Here is a 16,206-nt window from a genome sequence, read left to right on the forward strand (position 1 = left end):
AAACATGAACGTTTGCCCAAACCACAGAGATGACCAACACCCGCCCACCCCCATACCGTCTCATGTGAGCGATTGCTGCTGCCTTACCAATTACCACTTGGGCCTCACTCTCGTCTGCCCTCCTAGGGGGTAAAATGTATCGAATAAGGCACCTACTTGTTGGATGATTTCGAGCTTCTTGACAGCATCCAATCCAAAGTAAAGCCCTGCTTCCTTCAGCCCTCCCCCAAGTCACCCAACCTGGCCCAAATTTCTAATAAACCGTTCCTGGTACCCTGTTCCCGACACACCCTGTGCTTCCCCATGGTGTGCATTCCCTGGACTGCAGTGAGCAGTAGCCCTAACTTATCCAACCCCAGGAGGGTCCTGGTGCTCTTTGGCTGGTAGGCGTTGGCAATTTGGAGGTAAAAAACCAATGTATCTGCCAGAAGCCCATTGCCAGGCAGAGGCCCTCATGAACTTTGCCTCATCTTGTGCCTTCCCCAAGACGCCCCAGTGAGGCCTCTGAGGTCTGTGCGTCACTTGGGAAAAAAGCCCAGGAGTCGCATCTGGTGTCTGCAGACAGAGGTGCCTGGCTTCCCGGGCAGGTCCCCCCAACTCCGATGCCTTGGCACTTGCCGTGCAGCGCAGAGATGCTTCTGGAGGAGCCCCAACCATGGGCGCTGAATTTACAAATCCACAGACTCGTGAATGCAGTTATTGGTCAGCTAGGAAACACGTACCATACAGTCACTGCATGCCACGGTGCAGTAGGCCCTGGAGATAAGAAAATGAGTAACACGTAGTCCCTGCCCTCACAACCTGATCCCACCGGCAGGGGCAGTGGGGTCCATCCCCACAACACCGGTGCTGGGAGTCTGCTGGGAGAGTTCACAAGGGACCTTCGCGATTCCTCACAGTGCTGTACTGGTCTGCTTCTCTCTAGTCTAGGCTTTTCTTTCACTGACCAAAGCACTCCATCCTATGGTTGTATCCTCTCTGTCATCTCTACAAATGAAATATGAATACGTTTACTGTGCTGAAGTGAACCGGTGTACGGTGCTTATTACAGAGGATGGACTGATGCTCTTCTTGCCCGAAGAGAATACACCTCTTTCTCTTCACTTTTCCTCAGCCCCTTCATTTTTTGTCCTTCCTCTCAGAATCTCTGCAGTCTCCCTTGCTTGCTTTCTTCCTCCCTGTGTGTCTTCCTCAGGTTCCGATAAGTGCTCTCTGCCCATGTTTCTGTTTTTGGGTTTTTTCTCCCAGCCGTGGAGCACAGTGCAAAGAGCACTCCTGGCTGTGAGTCCCAGCACCGCTGTTTGATGTGAATGGCCCGGGGCAGCTACTTACCTAGGTCTCTGTAGCTTCATCTGTAAACTGAGGGGAACAAACTAGATTATCCCTCTACTCTCAGTTCGAACCTCCTGTGTATAGAAAAGTCTCTCAGGAGCGTGCGTGGGACTGTGTTCACCTTGCCACGGGCTCAGTTGTCTTTCATCTCTAAGGTCTAGAGCAGACGCTAATAGGACTCAAAACTCTTGGCAAGTGTCTCCCCACATGGCCTCTGCTGTCCCTTCGGCTCAACTAGATTTACAGGTTTGGTTTTTGGGGGTTTTGTTTTTTTAATCTATGGCTTGTGATTCTTCTTTGATCCAGCAAGTTACAGCCAGAAACCCTATGACCCCTAGAAATTGCACCTTGCCTTATTTGTTCTCCATGGAGAGGTTGACAGACTAAAAACTGGGCTCCAGGAAAGGTGGCATCCTTCCGCCCCTAAAAAATGTTGACTTCAAGCCCAGAATTACCCCCAGCAAAGTTTTATGGAAGGACTATTCTTAGCCATGATCTGAGCACATACATCTCTGCCCACCCATTTAATGGTTCCCAATTGCCAACAAACACACCCTGCAGAGCTGGTGACTGGAAAGCCACCATAACCCAGAGTAGCCATCACCCTGATGCTGACAGAAGAGTTCATAACACTGTCCCTCGTGCCACATAAGGCCTGAGGCCCTAGACCAGCCTATACACCCACTTTGCTCTTGGTCCATGTCCATTTTCACATTGGTTATGGCCTTGGTAGAACCATGTCCCCAAGTGCTGACAAGAGAGCCAGGAAGCTTGCAAGCTTTACCACCCAGCTCTTAAGCGTAGAGACAGTTAGAAACCGTATAAAGGAAAGGTAAGAAAATCCAGCACCATGATTTGCTGGGTGGACAAGAATGCTTAAGGATCACTGCCCCACCAGGGTGAAAGGGGAGTTTTAGGTGTTTCAGGGAGGCCAGCAGAGCCCCTCCAGCTTGAAGCCTTCTCCGATCAGGCCCTGAGGCCCTCAGCCACTTTGTTGAGACTCATATCCCAAACAACTGTCAGGGGATTCTGGTCTACTCCAGTGGGAGTCCTCAAACTAGCCGCACAGTGGGGGTGGGGGGAGGCGGGGAGTGCTGGGAACAGGGAATCCTTGGTCTCAAAGTCGCTCCCACCTCCACCTGGACTGGGCCAGTACCGAGTCCTAGGAGAAAGGGCCACAGTGACCTTTCAAGACATCAGCTTGACTTAATGCGGGGATGGAGGGCAGCTCAGGGCTCAGAACACCCTACACTTGTCCCTTTGGTGGTGCAAGCCCTCGTGGTTCCGTTCATCCCAACAGGAGGCTCCAAAGAGACCTCAGCTACCAGGTGAACTCCGGGCCCAGAGGAGGGAAGGAGGTCCCGGGCGCCCCGCTCTCAGCAGGCGCGCACTATGTGAGGTGGATAATTACAAAAGAATACCATGGTGGGAGCTCTGCGGGAGGTTGCAAACATTCAGCTCCCCCAGGACATTCCCTGTGCGCCCCAGAAGAGCGTGGAGTGGCAGGGTGGGGACAGAAAAACGGATGTCTCCGTGGGGACTCTCGCCGACCACTTCTCTCCCAGCTGCCTCACTGAGTCCTCCCCGGGAGTCCTCCCGGAGCCGCCCCTACTCGCCTGAGGGGACGGGATGAGGGGGGGCGGGAGCAGGAAAGAAGGGATTGAGGGGAAAGTTTCAAGGGGTGTGCCGGGGAGGGGGAGGATTCTCATGAGTCAGCGGAGCCGGCTCAGTGTGACTTCATTGCTTCCCGAGAAGAGGCGCCCGGGGCAGGAGGCCGCTCAGAGTGCAGCAGCAGGAGTGGAAGGTCGGAGCCCTGGCCGTCGGCGCCGGGCAGGGCGCGGGGCAGAGCTCAGAGGGGCCAGGTCGCTCGGGGCTGGGATGGCGAGGGAAGGCCGCGCGCGGGCCAGGAAAGCTCCCGGGCAGAGGAGCCGACCTCTCCTCTCCTCCTCCTCCACCCTCACGGTCGCCAGTTCCCGCCTCGGCCCGAGACGCCGCGCTGCGCGCGTTCCGCCTGCAGGTGGCGCTGCAGAGGCGCCCTGGGCGCACTGCTGGGGGGTCGGGGGTGGAGCCCGGCCCCTGAGCAGATCGGGGCTGGGAGGCGCGCGAGCCCAGAAAGGGGCCGGGCGGGGCGGTGGGGGAGGCGAGGGAAAGGCGGGAGGGGCAGCCAGAACCTCCACTGGCCCTCGGACCTCGCGCTCCCACGGAAGTGGCGGGAGAGTCCGGAGATCCGACCTGCTGCGCTAGCGCCGCGGCATGGGGCTGGCTCCTGCGTGCTTCTTAATAGTCCCTTGGGCCACCTCCCCGGCCCCGCAGAGCTTGGGGCGGCTCACCTTCAGCAAAGGGATTGTGGTTTAGGGGCCGTCTTTCCTCTCCGGGGATGGCTCTCTTGACCCGCGGGCAGTAGAATGGAAACTTTGAGTCGTGTCTCGGGGCGTTGGGGGTGGGTTTCCCTGAACAGCCACTCTCTAGCCTGGCTCTCCTGAGACCCAGAATGCATCTCCTGCACCGGGATAGACTAGGGCTGGGGCTGGGGTGCAGTCTGGAACCAGGACTCAGCCTAGATGAGGGGCAGGGGTTCAGCTTTGGGCTGGATGTAAGCCTGTAAACCGATGGTTAGGGATTCTGCGCGTCTCAATTCAGTCTTTGGCAGCTATAGAAGAAAAAAAGCTAAGAGGCCCATTTGGGGCTCAAACTTACAACCCTGTTCTCAGTAGATAGAGCTTTGTGTTCTACCTCCTTGCAGGCCCTGAGCTCTAGAAGTCATGATGCTGCTGACCTTCCCGTGTTGGTTCATGGTTATGTGGTGGCTCTTTAGTTAACATATTAAAAGTATCAAGGCACAAAAATAACCTGTGGCCAGACACATTTAAGCAGGAAAAAAAATTGTTGGGGGCTGCAGCCTCAACCTTTCCAGAGGCTCCAGTGGCTATTCCCATGATACAACTTAACATAGAAATATATGAGTAGGGTTTATCTCCCATTTCTGTGCCAAGACATCAAAGCCATGCACTGTGCTAGTGTTCTCGGTGCCTCTTCTCCTCTGTCAGTCAGTCCAGCTCCCCTGCTTTCAGGATGTCCAAAGCCATCTGAGAAAGTTATCCTTAGGATTTTCCATAAAGAAGAGGAAAGGGGTTAAAAAAAAAAAAAAAAAGAAAAACCAACCCGAAGGATCCTAAACGTTTCACTGTGTTTCACTGTGTGCCAGGAGAAATACTGTCTGTCTCCTGCCCAGACCTCAGAGTCCGGGCCTCCTTCCTACAGGGCGGTGCCCAGCTATTCCTGGAAACCCCCTCCTTTCAACTAACCCCCTCCCCAAGGTGTCTCCTCCCAGAGCACGACCTAGGAAAAGGATCATAGTGTCAAACTTGATGTCTCTATCCCTTCGGTCCCTAACCGGGCCTGCAGCAGTCCTCAGCCTGTCCACTCCCCTGATGCCCTCATGCTGGCTTCTCCTCCACGGAGCAGGGCCTGAGCTGTGGCCTCTCCCTCCAGCCTGGCCCTGTGCCCCACTAGGTGACTGGGAGAGGATCTGATATACTAATTTGTGTTAATGTGATAATGGGCGCTAATGGGGTCACGTGCTAACCACAGGCCAATTTCTAGCCCAGCCTTACAGCCTCAGCCCCCAAGTCCAGGCTGTAGGAATGGGAATTTCAGGCTGACTAATCTCCACAGCCCGCTGGAGGGGGCGGGGGAGTGGGAGGAACCGAAGCCCCAGGACGATCCCAGAGTGCTGGTGCCTCGGTTTCAGTTTCATCCTTGGCTGACACTTTCCTGCGACGAGTGGAATTGCTTTGGTTTTCCTCCAGTCCCTCTTCCCTCCCCAGCTGCCCCCCTTTTGGATCACTAGCTTCCCTCGGCCAGCCCTTCACTTCGGAGGGGAGAGATGGGAAGATAATTTGGCAGTGATGAGGAAAAAAATGTACACGTAGACACCCTCAGACACACAGGCTCACATACCATGCTGCCTTGCAGACACACACACACACACACACGCCCACAAACACACACACACACACGAGGGGACTTGCCACTCACATCCAAGAGTCAAGCTCACACACATGTATGTGTGCACGCGCGTGCCCGCACACACACACACACACATACACACCCCACCTTCCTGCCATGATTGCGCCCTCACTCACATCTGAGAGACCCACATGGACACCCACATAGGCAGACAAGACCCTATGGAGACCCATCCCGCACGAAGACCCACACACACATACACTCTCTCACATACAAAGCCAGCAGCAGCAGCCGAGTTGGATGGCTTCCTCAAAAGAGGGCTGGAAAGTTTGTTTGCTGCCAATGAAGGGGCCTAGACATTCCGTGAAATGACTCATACTGCACCTTTATAGACATTAAATGTATTTTTTTCTGGATGAGACAACAACAACAACCCTTGACCCCGACCCCCGTTGGGACAGCAGGGTGGGGAAGCTGCGTGGCTGCCGTCCTATTGGGTCTCTGTCTGGAGCCCGTCTCCCTGTGGGATAGGGCAATCCCCCAAAAGCAGAATCCTCTACCCCCTGATACAAACCTCAGCCCAGAACCGCCCCTTGGCAGGATGTGAAGTAGGGGGAATTCAGGCCCTCCAGGCCCCCTCACACCCTCTCCCCACTCCTCTACTTCATCCCCAGACCCGAGGATCTGGAGTCCGGCCTGGTGTCCCTACTCTGGTGTCTCAGAGATCGGGAGCCCTTCCCGATCTCTCCTTCCATCCAAGCACCCCATCCCCACCTCTCCTGGGTCTGTCCGTACTGCCACCTCTGAGCACAACTCCAGGGGTCGCTATTCACCATGTATATAACATGTAGCACCACATGTGATGTGACTGGTGTCTCACCCACTCCCCTGAGCCTCCTCTCCATCTGAGAAGGGAACACCCAGCTTATAGCTGCCTGTTGCCTGTCGCCAGCACACTTAAGGGGCCACAGAAATCATGTGGTGCCCTCCTCCAGGAAAGCCTTTATTTGTTGGCATCCCTCCGTGCCTCCATCCCGGTCTCTGCCCCCCCCAGCAGCAGTCCGCTGGGCCAAGGTCCCACGTTTTTCCTTGCAGGCCGTGAAGGGAGGCGCCTTTGGAGTGTCATTTGGAATCTCCACAAGGGCTACAGAGCGCAGGGAGGCTGCCAGCCACACGAGGTGGGGGTTACCCTAGCAGATGGCAGAGGTTGAGGAGATAACCCCGACTCCACTGGACAGTGCCCCCAAAACTCCGGATGCCGCACTGCCTCTGATAGGTGCCCCAGAGTAAGTGCCTGTCCTTGGCCCTGGTCCTGGGGACTTTTCCAAGCTGATCCCTGGCTCCAGGATAGGGGCTAGAGGCCAGTAGACTCTAGGGGACTTGCCCTCATTTGCTGAGCACTGCTTGAAGCCACTTCTTTCTCATTTTTGGCAAATGAATCAAATGACTGGGTCCTCCTCCCCCATCCCACCTCAAAAATCTCCCACCAACCCAAGAGGGCTGGCCTGAAGGGCACTGAATCTGTTTCCTCAACACTTGGCCCACTCCCAGCAGTGCATGCGGTGGGAACAGCTCCTCCCAGCAGTCACCAAAGCCAGGATGGGCATAGGGAGCACTGACTCAAGGACCGCAGCACCTGCTAGGTAACGTTGTCATCTCACTCCAGGCCGACCCCTGAACTGCCATCCAGGCTTCCAAGAACTGAAACCCAGTGGATCTCTGAAGTTTTGCAGGGGATCTTATGGTGGTGGAGCCTGTCCCAGCCGAGGCCTGGAAGGGAAATGTGTAACTCTCCATTTTAATGAGAGCAGCGTTGTGGGGGTAGGGGGGTAGGGGGTGGAACCAAGTGACTTCCCAAGAGCCTCAGCCAAAGAAGGTGGCTGACCAGATCAAAGTCACGATCTGGGAAGTTGCTCCCAACTACACCTTCCCATCTGCATGCCTGTGCTTTGGCCTGAGCACACCGGCTCCCACCCTCGTCAGTTCCCAAGATGGACCTGAGCAAGAGAAGACCATCTGGGGAAGGAACACTTGGGTATGACCTATCTCAAGGAATTCTTATCTTTCACAGTTATCCAACCATCTTTTAAAAAAAATTTATTTATTTGTCAGAGAGAGAGAGAGAGAGCATAAGCAGGGAGAGCGGCAGAGGGAGAAACAGGCTCCCCGCTGAGAGCCAGATGTGGGACTGGATCCCAGGAACACGGGATCATGACTTGAGCCGAAGGCAGAAGCTTAACCAACTGAGCCATCCAGGAGCCTGCGACGCAACAACCTTCTTAGAAGAAACACTTTTTATGATGCTCAGTCACCACCTGGGATGTAGAGATTTCTATTTGCCATTTGGAGCTTTCTAGGGCCTTGTCATGTAAGCCCAGTAGAGGCAAATCCAGAGTTACTGAACATTTCAACAAAGGAAGGGCTGCTGTTTGGACAGAAAGGATTACAAGGGGCTTCTCAGCTTCACAGGTGGGAGGATTTCTTTTATTTCTTTTTTTTATTTTTTTTAAAGATTTTATTTATTTATTTGTCAGAGAGAGAGCGAGCGAGAGCGAGCACAGGCAGACAGAGTAGAAGGCAGAGTCAGAGGGAGAAGCAGGCTCCCTGCGGAGCAAGGAGCCCGATGTGGGACTCCATCCCAGGACGCTGGGATCATGACCTGAGCCGAAGGCAGCTGCTTAACCAACTGAGCCACCCAGGCGTCCAAGGATTTCTTTTAAACTATAACTTCTCTCTGGGCTTTTGAATATGGTTCTCATTCTGAAAGTCTGATTGATGGGTGACTTTTCTAGCTTGTGTCTGTAGTGGAAAGTCAGGGCCATGGCTACAGAATCTGTGGCACTGTGGTGTTTTGTTCTAGCCACAGGTTCGAATAGAATTTGCTGAGGCCAAGGGGTTAAAGGAAGAGGGGAAGCCACCAGCTACCTTGTCTCTAAAGAAGCTGGGGTGATTTGCAGAGGAACATAGGCACTGCTTGAAAGAGGAGACAAAGAAGGGCTGAGAAAGCTGCCAAGGTGGAAAGGCAGGTTGAACCCAGGAGTGGCGAGCGAGCTGGTCCTGCACAGGCTATGGGCAGCCAGGAGGCCCGCTGCTCTTGGAAGGACCCAGGTTCTGAGGCTTGAGAGGACTGAATAGGAGTTGGAAGGGTGGAAGGAGAGAGGCTGAGAGTGCACACTGGATGGGGCAGCGGAGCCTGGGCATTCATGGGCAACTCGAGAAGGGGAATTCCTGCCAAGTCAGGAACTGAGCCACTGGCAGAGACAGCGTGGCTGTCGTCAGGAGTAGTGATCTCAGTCGGCGGGCCCCACCTGGCTGGGGCTCACCCAATGGGCAAATGGAAGAGCGGGTAGCCGGGTGGAGAAGGGCTGGCAGGCTGGGGAGCAGCAAGGTCATCGGGAAGGGCAGCCTGGCTGACCTGGAGCCATGGGGCCAGGACGTCACTGCTGCGGCCCACGGCTCCCCAGCTCGAGGTCAGCGCAAGACTTTCATCAAGGAGGGGTGGGGTTTGCTTTGGCCACAGTTCCCAGACCCTGGGGCCGTGGTTAGTTTTCAGTGTCTGGGGAAGGTGGGAACTTACGGGATTCCCACAGGTGGACTCCAGGTCATTGGCAGGTACTTGGGCGGACACCGGTTGCCTGTTAGCTCGTTGGCGCGGTGCCCTCTCCCCCTGCCCTTCCCAAGAAGACTTTTCCATGCCTTGAGGCTTCAGCTCTGGTTTAAGCCACACTCTTAGGAGGTATCCACCTTTAACCCTCAGCAGCTTCTGGCCTGGCCTTCTCAGACATTCTTCTGAGAGCTGGGGTTGAGAAAAATTGAAACATGGATGAAGATGCTGCTGAAGGTAGCTAACATTGATTGAGGGCTTATTAGGCACCAGGCACCACTGCTGTAGCCACAGGTTATCTCATTCAATTGTCATCACAGCCTTTCTTTTCACTTTTTTAAAAAAGATTTTATTTATTTATTTGACACACAGAGAAAGATCACAAGTAGGCAGAGAGGCAGGCAAAGAGAGAGGAGGAAGTAGGCTCCCTGCTGAGCAAAAAGCCCAATGTGGGACTTGATCCCAGGACCCTGAGATCATGACCTGAGCCAAAGACAGAGGCTTAACCCACTGAGCCACCCAGGTGTCCTCTTTTCACTTTTTTAAAAAGCTTTATTTATTTATTTGAGTAAAAGAGAGTGAGAGAGAGAAAGCACGAGGGGGAGGGTCAGAGGAAGAAGCAGACTCCCCAATGAGCAGGGTTCCCAATGTAGGACTCCATCCTGGGACTCCAAGATCATGACCTGAGCCTAAGGCAGATGCTCAATGGAGTGAGCCACCCTGGCGCCCCAGCAGCCCTTCCTTCCTTCCTTCCTTCCTTCCTCCCTCTTTCTTTCTTTCTTTCTTTCTTTCTTTCTTTCTTTCTTTCTTTCTTTCTTTCTTTCTTTCTTCCTCCCTCCCTCTTTCTTTCTTTCTTTCTTTCTTTCTTTCTTTCTTTCTTTCTTTCTTTCTTTCTTTCCTTTCTTTCTTTCTTTCTTTCTTTCTCCTGGAGAGGGATGGGGAGAAGGGGCAGAGAGAGACTCTTAAACAGGCTCCATGCTCAGTGCTGAGCGGAGCTGGACACAGGGCTCAATCTCACAACCCTGAGATCAGGGCCTGAACCAAAATTAAGAGTCGCATGCTTAACTAACTGAATCACCCAGGCACCCAATCATCATAGCTATTCGATGTAGGTTCTTATTATCCCCAACTTAAAAATAAGGGAAGCGAAGCTCAGAGAGTTTAAGTGACTTGCCCAAAGACACACAGCTGGTAAATGGTCCAGCTGGAATAGGAAACCGGGTCTGTCTGATGTTAGGGACCACTGAACTCTTCGCAAAATGGAAAAATATGTGTGTTTGTATCTATTAGTGAGTCTCAAGGTCAAGATAAAGGGAGCTTAGGGATGGCTGGGACCTACCACGATTTCGAGAGGGGAGCCTCATGGACAAGAGACCAGCAGAGAATGGTGAGGCTCCAGGATCAGGAATCCCCTGGTGAAAGCATGGCCACTTAGAAAAGAAAAAAATAGAAATCTGCTCTTGGTGCTTATTTCAGGGACTTGCTATAGGTAGGCAAGATAATCTCAAGGGCCAGTGCCAGTCCAGCCCCTAGGTTTTTCCCCAGAAAACTATAATCTGCAGCTGCCTTCACTGCCATCATCCACCACCTTTCTTGTCTCCTAGTCCTGTGCCAGAGACCATCCCTTCCCAAGGCTGGGGAAGCAGGCAGATGCTGGTGGTTGAGCAGGTCCCTGAACTTCAGACCCTTTGGCCATCCTGCCCTTCAGAGGTCGTTCCTCCTTTGGGGCCCCTTCAGCTTTCCCGCTTTCTGCTAAGGAGCTGCCAGGGCTGAGGCTTGGATGGGTCCTTCCTCCAGACTATGTAGAACGGTAAGAAGTGACTATTTCCAGTCATCTCCCTCAGAGCCTCCTAGCTGTGGGACCAGGTGGAGTGTGGGGGCTTGTATGGATGCCCAGGCAGGTCAGAGGAGAGGGTAAGGGGGAGATAGCATGGGAGACTGGGGTTCAGGGCTTTAGAGAGAAGAGGTGCATGAACTTTTTCCCAGTACCCCAACTCTGGCTGCCTCTGCACCTTCTGTGGCAGTCGGGCTCCCCCCAAACCCAGCCCTTCCCTTGATTCATTTAGGTCTGGTCTCCCCCACTGGGAGCCCTAGGCTCCCTCAGAAGTCCCCCCAAACTCTCCAGTCACTCCCAAGTATACGATTTGGCCCCGGATTCCGCAGTGTTTGGCATCTAGCTCCTGAACTGCATCCTCTGGGCATCTCCTGGCCTCACGCCCCCTGCTCCTGCTCCGCCAGCCCTGGCCCTCCCGGCAGGTCCGAACACAGCAGGCGCTCAATAATCTGGAGTGCAGTGGTGTGGGCCAAAGGCGTCAAGCCCACCGGCTTGTGTGCAGGCCGAGGGGGCTGGACACAGCCATCCAGGGTCCCCGGGGAGTAGATTTCTCTCCCAGGCCTTGGGTGGGGGCTTCCCTCCGGGAAGGGCCCCGCACAGGGAGCCGAGAGCCCGGGACCCGCCGCGTGCCAGCAGACTGAGGGGCGCGGACCAAGAAAGGGGTGCGCGACGTGGGCTCTTCAGGGGCCCTGCTCTTGCCGTCCCCGGGGGCGAGCGAGCCGTGAGGGGAAGGAAAGGCCGCACGGGCCCCTGGCACGGCTCCCCCTGCCGTGCTGGCGACCGCGGCGGGCCAGGGGTGGAGGGGCGCTGTTTCCACCAAGACGCCTCGTCCCTCCCTCGCTCGCTCGCTCGCTCGCTCGCTCCCTCAGCCACCCCGCCCGCCCGCGGTCCCTCCCGTCGGTCCCTCCCTCCGGCTCTTCCCTCCCTCCCGCCCTGCCTCCTTCGCGCCCGCCCCAGCCGCCGCCTGCGGGGACGTGTGTGTCTCTAGTGCAATTTCCCCTTTCGCTCGGGTGTCTCAGTGCAGGTCTCCGCCGGCTCGCGCCCCCTCCCCGGGCGCCCCCCGCCGCCCCTTCCCTCGGCGTGGCCCTCCCTGGCGGCCACCCAGCTCCCCCCGCACTCCACCCCGCCCCCCGGAGTCGTTTTATCAGGGGCGCCGCCGTCTCACCTGGTATTTGCATCTCGCCCTCCAACTTGCCATTGGCGGCGCGACGTGTGGGAGAGCCCTGCGCCTCGCCCGCCCGGACCAGCCTGCCCCGGCGCCGAGGTGAGTCACGGGCGCGGGGCCGCGGGGGCAGGCGGGCAGGGAGGAAAGAGGGAGGGAAGGAGGAAGGGGGACGGTGGCCCCGGCGGCCGCGGGGACCGACCGGGCGCCGCGCTCAACTTCCACTTCTCCTTTCGCCGGCGCCGAGTTCCCGGCGCCACTGGCCCAGCCCGGCTTCCGAGGGGAGAAGGCGGGCTGAGGGAGGGCGGGAGGCAGCTGGGACCCTCGCCTGGGCCCCCAGAGCGGGGAGGGGACCGCAGCGACCGACCCCAGCCCGGCGACCGAGCCCATTCGGCCTGAGGTACGTCGATGGCGCCGCTTCTTCGAGCCTTCGGGGACCTCGAAAAGTTTGCCTCAGGGCGGGATCGGGGACGCTCGGGCCCCGGCGTGTCGGGGTTGGGGGCCCAGGGAATGGTGGGAGAGCGCGGCGTGTTGAGTCCCGCCCTTGCCTCGCCCCACCGCGTGTGTGTGTGTGTGGGGGGGGGGGACTTGGGCTTCTGAGCCGGGGTTAGAAACGGAATCGAATTCCCGAGCCAGGGTGGGAGGCCGGTGTTCCCGCGTCCCGGGCGCTAGGGTTCCGTGACAGGACGGATCGTGACAGAAGGGCCCCCCGAACGCCCGGCGCTCGAGGGCGGGAGGTCAGACCGTGCGGTGGCGGGGCTGCCAGATTGATTGGGCGGCCCCTAGCGCCCCTGGGGGGCCAGGCGCCTTAGTGTAAAGCACACACTCACTGGTGTAAAACACACGCGCGCGCGCTCACACACACACACACACACACACACACACCTATGACTTGGATAATCGGATCGCCAAAATAGAGACCTCTTGGCAGGGGCCAGAGTTTCCGTGTGAGCAAGACGCCCGCCTTCCCGCTCCCGCGTTCCCGCTCTCCCGGTTTCTCCCGCCTCTCTGCTCCCTCCTCTGCTGCCGGCGAGGGGATGGAGCCGCCTCACAGCGCGGGGTGCCGTGCCGGCAGCGCCTTGTTTTGGGGAACTGCTGAGGCGGTATCCGCTTTATGAATGTCTGGTGCCTCCACCGCACCCTCTGTTGCCCTTCCCTCAGGACTGTGTGGAGGGACAAGGCCTTCCTGACCAGAATCACCTCCTAACCCCTTGGTACCTCGGTTCAGCCAGGTTCTCCCTGGCTGTCCCCCCCCCCCCCGCCCCCACCCCACCATGGGATTTGATGGCAGTTTGATTCCTGCCCCTCATCCCTCTGCCCGGAGACAGAGGCCTGTCTGGTCCTGCAGCTTCTTCTGGTTAATGTTTGACAGTTCATTGTGGCTAATCATTTTAATTAGCTCTTAAAGTGGGGAGGAACAGTTAACCTTGGACTTCTCGATTTTGGCCTGGTGGGGCCTCAAATGGGAGGAGTGCTTGGGAGGTGGGGAGGTAGGAGCGGAAGTGAGGTCACCACCCCAGGGCCCGAGCCACCACTGCTTGGCCCCAACAGCTGGTGGGCACGCCCATCAGGGACTCACCCCCTGCAAGCTGACCCCTGGCCTGAGTGCCAGGTTGGAGAGGGGTGAAGGGAAGAGATCTAGCGCTCCCCTTGGGGGAGACAGGACACTTTGGCACTGAAAGTGCCTAGGGAACTGTCTGCCTGGTAAGAATGCAAATCCCTCTTCACAGTTACACAGAGCTTTACCGGTTAGAAAGCACTTTCTCAACAATCATTGGTTGAGTAGACCCAGAGCAGAAACAGCCTAGTGGATGAGCTGTCCTGAGTTAAATGAAATACTTAACTATCTTGGAGGACTTGTTATCCTTGCCGGTGTGGGGAAGGGCCTGCCTACGTGTGCGTGTATCTGGGGCTGTTCAAAGCCTGAGATGTTTGGGGGGGGTTGAGCAGGCTCCACCTTGCCACCCTCACCCAGCCTCTAGCTGTGAGCCGAAGGAGTGGCTTGTTTGCAACTATGTCTGGCATTCCTCCCACTGCTGCACTGTTTGCTGGATGGTTGCTCAGGAACTGGCGCCCACCCCTGGACAAGCTGGGGGCCTGAAATCCACTCTCCCCCTGCCTAGTGCTAAGTGGTGGCACAGTGGCTTCTGTCTTCTCTGTCCTGTGTTGGGATCTAAAAATGAGGGTGCTGTGGTCTTTCTTTCATAGGCCTGATTGATAGATTATCCCAAATGCCCCTAGCCTGCAAAATTCAGTGCTGTCGTCCCTGAAGAGGCCCAGCCAGGTGCAGGCTGAGGGGATTGCTTTCCCAGGGAAATCTCTGCTCCTAAGCTTGCCCTTGGGCCTTCCCACCCCCCCCAACCCCACCCCCAACTTTCTCATTTTACCTTCCATCCCTAGAGCCAGACTGTCTGAGTCTAAAACCCAGCTTTGCTATTTACTTAGCTATGTGATTCTAGTCAGTTGTATGCCTCAGTTGCCCCATTTGTCAAGTGAGCCCTGCCTCATAAGGTTGCTCTGAAGATCAAATCCTTCAATACACATAAGCTGTTTATTAGAACAGTATATGGCACACAGTGAGCACCAACTAGCGTGATGGTATTATCTGATACAGTGCCGAAAGCTCATTCCACTCAATAAACATTTGCCAAGAGCAGTCCCCATAGCAGGCATCCCTGAAGTGGCAGTGAGAAAACATGGAGGTGAAGAAGATGTCACACGCCTTCCAGGACTGTGTATAGCTTAGCTTCTGTTGTAGGCCAGAGTTGGGGTGAAGGGTGTGGGAGGGAGACAGGGAGAGCATCTAGGTCATCTGTATAAATAACCATAATTCGAAGTCAGGCTGGAATACTTGAGCTAGTGTGGGGAGCTGGGCGTCCTAGACGTGGAGGCTTCTCCTTGTCTGGGGACCCTGGCTGGGTTCCAGTCTGAATGCACCGTCTGAACAGCTTTGCGAATTGGATGAATGACCGGGAAACGGAGACCTGCTTCCTTGGTGGGCTGTAGGTGTCGTGATTTGTTGGGTGCCAGGGCAGGATAGCATTACTTAGTGCCACCCCCAAATGCCCCTCTAGGCTCCTGGCACACCCCCACCATCTCCTGGAGGTCCCCTGCGGAGCTGGGAAGGACTTTGGGCAGCCTTCTCTTCTCAAGCTTGGGTCTGACCCCAACCTGGGCTTGGTTATCTCTCCAGGATTTCTAAGCTGCAAAGAGGTTTCTGGCTTCACTGCCAATTTATTCCCTTTGAGGTTCTCAGACTGAAAACTAGTTCTGCAGGGGAGAAAGGAAACTCATCCAAGGTACCCAGAATCCCATGGGCACTTTCCTAGAGGTCAGGGGCTTTTCTCATCAACACCAACCTGCCTGCAAATCTCTGGCCGCTGAGCCTCACATGGCCAGTAATAGTGGCCGCGTCAGTCATGCCCTCTAGCTCCGGCCCCAGTGCTGGTTGCCAAGGAACTGCTGGTCGGGGTGCTTGAGAGGGTTCTGACCTCACAGGGGCTGCTGAGTTTCAATTCAACAGCCATTTATTAACACCTACTGTGTGCCCAACCTGTGCTAGGCACTGTGGAGGAGACAAATGAAGGAGGTGGTGAGGGAAAGATGACTAAGACACTGAAACAATCAGAGGCGAGGACAGGCAGCCAGGTCAGTGGCTGGTCAGGTGCTAATTGTGCTCCTCAGAGTAGGGGCCAGAGGCGGCCAGAGCTCTGAGGTCGCCGCTGGAGGAGGGAGGGAAGGCTTTGTGAGGCTCGAGCTAGACCTTGAAGGGGGGGGGCGGTGCGGGGGAGATTTGGCTGGGCAGAAAAGGGAGAAAAGATGCCTTTCTCTGTCTTCCCTGTCCACAGACTGACCTTCGAAGCCTGGATAATTGTTTGGCAAATGCATGGCACATAAAAGAACAGGTCAGCCAGTGTGGGTGGCTCAGCGCAAACCCCCGATCTCCACTCCAGGAGATAGAAAGTGGCTGGCCCAGACCCGGAGCCCAGGGAGCCCTGCGTGTATGGATAAGAATAAGACACAAAGGGTAGACAGGCTTCCTTGCCACCCAAGCTGAGAGGATTTCATTTTGAGTCCACCCCCCCCCCCACCCCACAGGCCCTGGAGGAGGTGGGTGGAGAGAGGGGAAGAGAGGTAGAGGACATCAAAGGGACAGGAAAACTGATGCGCCAGTGGTGTTCAGAGCAGGCATGGGCTGGTTGGGTCCTACCTTTCCCCAGGATTCTGAGATTTCTCTGAGAGCCTGGAGGTTCAGGTGGAGGACAGAGATATTCCTTTCTTCAGCCAGTTGGGAACCCAAGAGTC

General features: G+C 56.1%; 1 protein-coding gene across 4 annotated transcripts in view; it reads left to right on the forward strand.

Moving 5' to 3' along the window:
* The first annotated feature begins 11,674 nt into the window (after positions 1 to 11,674).
* The window catches only part of ELF4 (E74 like ETS transcription factor 4), a 41,866-nt gene continuing 37,334 nt past the window's right edge, over positions 11,675 to 16,206 (forward strand). Inside the window, exon 1 of one of the 4 annotated variants that reach the window (XM_082717752.1) lies at positions 11,675 to 12,003. The gene's annotated coding sequence lies outside the window, so the exon portion shown is untranslated. Of the gene's footprint in view, positions 12,004 to 12,069; positions 12,302 to 16,206 lie in introns of those variants that run through there. The other 3 variants (XM_082717754.1, XM_082717755.1, XM_082717753.1) reach the window with 3 other exon arrangements.

Source organism: Mustela nivalis, assembly GCF_964662115.1.
Source record: "Mustela nivalis genome assembly, chromosome: X".
Taxonomy (NCBI): Eukaryota; Metazoa; Chordata; class Mammalia; order Carnivora; family Mustelidae; genus Mustela; species Mustela nivalis.